Below are 5,069 nucleotides of genomic sequence, written 5' to 3'. Positions count from 1 at the left end.
TATGGCTCCCTGGTTCCTTTTATTGGAGAATGGCATTAGAAAGCAAGGCCTGGGATAAGTGGGCTTGTTGCTACCAGGCCCTCCTCTCTTGGCAGAGGAAGGAAATAAATGTTTGTAAATTAAACTATGTATATGCACATATCTATAAATATTTCAATATGTGAACATTTGCACCTGCATTAAGCTGAACACGAAAAGTTGGTTTTGGGCAGCATCTATTCAATTTTTAAAATGGACATGTATTTTTACCCAATACTCACAATCTGGAGAGTTGATTTTATAGAAGTAAAACCATCAGTAGATAACCATATATGTTACAGGAGTGTTAATCGCAGCATTATTTATAGAAGCAAATTTCTAGAAATATCTGAGATGTCTTTAAAAATGGGAACAGTTGAATAAATTATTATATATTCATACTATGAAGCAATATGCAACTATTAAAATATAATGAGTGTTTTCACTTGTCAGTCAGAAGAACATCAATGATTTTTTTTTGGTAAATGATAAAAACAAATCAAAATCGTAGAGTAATAGAGTCCTATCTTTGAAGAAAGTTAAAAAGAAATAGGTATATATTATAATGAGCCTAAGAAAGTTGTAGCGAGCTATATACCAAACTGTTAACAAAATTGTAGGATTTGGGAAGAGTTAGAATATTACTTTTATTTATATAGTTCAGTATTAATGATTTCCTACAATGATTGTCTTTTTTTTTTTTTTTACATAGAAAACTTTTAATTTACTATACATATTTAAATTTTAGGAAGTTGCTGGGTAGATGCACTTCCTTCTGTAGTTTAGTTTCATCTTCAGTTACCGATTTCCAAGACCTTGCCAATAACTCATCCCATATTGTAAACTGTGCTCTTAAGTGAACAGGGAAAAAGAGACCCTGGAATCTTCATACAAGACTCGACTGGGTGGCTTGAAGATTGTGAACTGCTGATACTTCATGCTGGAAACAAATACTCGTTCTTGGAATAAGAGGGCCCTCCCTCACATCAATGAAGTCACCAAATCTGTATAGCTTGACAGTTCTCTCGGGGTTCTCAGATACTTTCTCTACTATGAAATCTATTTTATACTTGTGTCGAAATATTTCTAATGCTACTTTTGCATCAACTTCCAGAGTTTCAAATGGAAAATCTTTATAAATTACAAGCATCGTTTGTGAAGGGACGTAGGTTCTTTTTTTGTTGGCATCCACTAATCAAGTCCCTGATCCAAAACTGCATCATAGCAGAAGGCTCCAGCGATTACAGGAACTTCTGGAGCTCTGACCAAACTGACCACATACTCATCTTTGAATGCCCTCTGTCACACAGCCCGTCGTCATGGTACGAGAATGCCAATAAGCCTTCTTAACGTCTTCTGGATTACGATCTTTGAAAGTAAGAAATTTAATTTCACAGAATTTGGTCAGAGGCTTATAGATGTCCCGTGGCTGCCTGTCCACAAGAGCCAGTATGGACTTCCTGCGGTACCACTCACCTGCGTGGCATGACCATAAGGTGTTGAAATGTTTTTATTCATCACAAACCTAGTGCCAGGGTCAGTTTTCCAAATGTGTTTTAACTTCAGTCTTCTCAGTTCGGTCAGTCAGTGGTCACTGCCTGTTTTTCTTTTTATTAAAGACATCATTCTGCATTTCTATCGGTTTGGTTGGTGACAGCTGAGAAGCTGTTGATGTTGCTATAAATTTCCAGGCAGCCCTGGGGCGGCCCGCAGGAGCCGCGGCCCCCAGAGCCCCTGTCTTATTTTATAGTCTGAGATCTACTGAAATAATTTAAATCACACGCAGAAAATATGGAGGGATGGATTTGGGCCTGCACTTAAAAAGCGCTTGTATTTTACTCCATTTATTTTGTCTACTGTAAGCTCTATGCGTTGCTACAAACTATCTTTGGGGCTATTTTGGGGGGAAACATACATGACGGAACCCATAAGAGACCTTCATTCTTAGAGTTATATAAATCAGTATAGCATTTGAGAACCTTGTTTCTCTGGTAAAAAGACACCTCGTTGTATTCCAATGACAGTTAATGTTTCAATTATATAAGAAAATGTTTATACATATTTTCATATCTCCCTAGTGAATAAAAATCAATATATTTTTGTCAGATTCTTCAATTGATGTACACGTCCTCCCCTCTTCTCCCAGGTCTGGTCCATCTCATTTTCACTTTTCATCTCTGTGAAATACCGGGAGCGCGGCAAGGTAGCTAATTCAGCATTTATGAGTTGGTGATCAAGTGTAGCCACATTAGGTGGCTCAGCTAGCATGTTCCCTGCAGCTCCCCCTGGGTCTCGGCAGGGCTGCGGGACAGTGGTGGCAGGAGCGTGATGATTTATTCTCAGGTTGAACATTATTCCTTCTCCCCACCCCGCCGCCGTCTTGATTTTGTCCTCTGAGAAAATGCCAAGTCTTCTCAGCAGTGCAGAGGAAGACAGGCACAATGATGATAAGAAGGTGACAGATTTCTTGTAGGAAATAGTCCTCAAACTTCATATAAGTTATTTTATTGAGAAATTAAATGTAATCTACGGCCATGCCACCCTGAACAAGCCCGATCCCGTCTGATCTCGGAAGCTAAGCAGGGTCGGGCCTGGTTAGTACTTGGATGGGAGACCACCTAGGAAGACCAGGTGCTGTAGGTGTAAAAAATAAAAAAAAAAAAACTTTTAAAAAAGGAAATGAAATTAAAGATATATGTACAGGTAGAAATTTCATAAAAGCGAAGGGGAATAACGTGAACTTTTGAGGGATCCTCTGCCTCACACCGATGTAGGCTGTGAACGCTTTCCTGGAACCACTCTACTTTCGGACAGAGGGGCAACCCCGTACTTTGAATTTGTATTAACAAGTAGCAAATGCTGTATTTATGAAAATGCTAACAAGCGTTTGAGATCAAAAAAAATTAAATTTCAATATAACGTCAGTAATCGAGTAACAGTAATGATTTAGGAATAAGGGGGTGTAGTTATAGAATATTTTTCAGAGCTCTTGTAACTAATATTTTAGAGCAAGTCTTTTCTCTGGTGCGGTTTGTTCCGTTCGTCCTCTATAACCATTTAGGTGGAATTTTCGGTATTGTCTCCTTTATGGTGGTGTTGGCTTCTTTAGGCTGCAGATAGCATAGTGGAGTGAAAACCGCCCAGGCGCAGCTGCCGTTAGCTCTGGGGTTCCGTGCAGCCTTGGCTGAGTTATATCCAGCACCTCAGGGACTCGCTTTCTCATTTCTTAAGTGGAGACAAAAACATTGTCTCGGTGATTAAATTAGGTAATATATAAAGTAGCTGGAGTGCCTGCTTAATAAATGACAGTCATTAATATACGTATGCAACAACCGTATCGCTCTCTGCTTCTAAAGGGTAAGCCAATGAATGCTACGGTGAAACAGCGCATAAACGAGAGGATGAGAAACTGTACAAAGGAGATGAACACATTGGTCTTGAATTTAAATGAATGTTTAATAAAGAATCGAATTCCCTTTAATACATTTAATTATCATAGCCTATTATTACAAAGAAAATGTCGGTATTTAACTCAGCCGTCAAATTTGTCATGGAACCGCATCGTATGATGAATTATTTATAACTATGGTTCATAGCTGTTGAAAATCTAAATCAAAACAGAATAGATTTTTTTTTCTAAAAGATTCAGAGAAAATATATTCTTCTCAACATTAACCATATTTTCTTCAGTCCAATTAAAGTAATTGTTGCCAATTCACAGGAAATTTAGTTTTAAGAAAACATTCGTAATTTTGGGATATCCTTCATTGGAATGCCGTAAAAGCAGAACGCAGATTAGAGAAACACTTTTCAAACCAATGTCTGGAAACCAATGGGATTTTGTTTGGAATTATCTTCCAAACCCCAGTTCTGGAGCTTGACTGGTAATATCAAATGACTTTCCATGTCAATTATTCCTTCTATCCCCTCCTCGTTCCTCTGTTCTGCCAAATGATTTCCCCCGCTCTAACTATGGCATTATTCATTCAACTGAACTCTCATGAACGTGAAGCAGAAGGAAAACTCACACGGTGTCAGAAGCGGAAATATCCGCTCATATTTTTGGTTATGTTTTAATGAGATGTGGACAATACATTGTCGTTCATTCATGTTACTTCCTTTTGGAAGGCCTTATGCACCGCTGACATGCGAAGCCAGCCGTGCCTTCCCAGAGTTGGATATGTTACATCTTTCAAAGGACGGTTACTTGTGCTAATATCTGAGATGAAAGCTCCTTCGCGTGGCGCCCCAGCCCACTCCATTGCTGGTATGAAGCTCCGTATTTCAAACATGTCTTGCGCATGAATATCAGGCAGGATAGGCACCCGCATAAGCATTTAGAGGAGGAATAAATGGACTAAACTGGATGAAGAGAAGCATAAATGAATTTTGACCTTTTCTAAGCATAAATGAAGAAAAGAATAAATGAATGCTGTTTTGCTTTTCCAAAGGAGATTCTCTGGTTCCTTATGGAGCTATTTCAAAGCCAAAAAAAAAAGGGGCGAGGGAGGGAGATGATGTTCCAACTTTCATATGGTGCGGTATTCCTTTCCTGTCTTCGTTTTTCTTTTCATCTTGAACCAATAAATCATTTTTGTTGTATTTTGCCTTATTTTTTTTTTGAATTTGCATTTTTAGTATAAGTGACAACACTTATAAAAGCAATCTAATGTATTACTAATATTTGGATTTGGCCCGTCGCAGTCACTGGTGTCTACCAGTTTCCTGATAGACACGCCCTCCCACCCCCTACCCCGCACAAGCAAATCCCTTCTCTTGTTCTTGCCTTCCCGAAGACCATCGTGTTTCTAGGACTTTCGTCGTACTTATTAAATAGTTTGTGACTTTTCACAATTTTGTTGGCCACCACTCATATTTAAGTCCTTTAAATTAATACTTTTAATCCTATGGCTTGTCTCTTTGCAAATGGATTTATTTTATTTTTTGCTTCATTCTAAATCATGTTATGAGCAAGAGTACAGACAAGTTAGCCAGGTTTGCCATATGTATCATTTCTGACAAAAGAGAAACTGTTGGATTCAAAGTCTAAT

The 5,069-nt window shown here is 38.4% G+C and overlaps 1 protein-coding gene, 1 non-coding gene and 1 pseudogene across 2 annotated transcripts in view; 2 read left to right on the top strand and 1 right to left on the bottom strand.

Annotated features, from left to right (window-relative positions):
* MID1 (midline 1) overlaps positions 1-5,069 on the top strand; it is a 582,697-nt gene that overhangs the window by 46,253 nt on the left and 531,375 nt on the right. The window lies entirely within an intron of this gene.
* Positions 756-2,286, bottom strand: LOC105294038 (annotated as a pseudogene).
* Positions 2,543-2,661, top strand: LOC111741789. Its single transcript, XR_002781088.1, has one exon. It is a non-coding gene; the product is annotated as a 5S ribosomal RNA (ribosomal RNA).

The sequence above is a fragment of the Pteropus vampyrus genome, unplaced genomic scaffold (genome assembly GCF_000151845.1).
Source record: "Pteropus vampyrus isolate Shadow unplaced genomic scaffold, Pvam_2.0 Scaffold81, whole genome shotgun sequence".
In the NCBI taxonomy this organism is placed as follows: Eukaryota; Metazoa; Chordata; class Mammalia; order Chiroptera; family Pteropodidae; genus Pteropus; species Pteropus vampyrus.
Note: the sequence above shows the minus strand (reverse complement) of the source record. Positions and strands in the feature narration are given on the sequence as shown.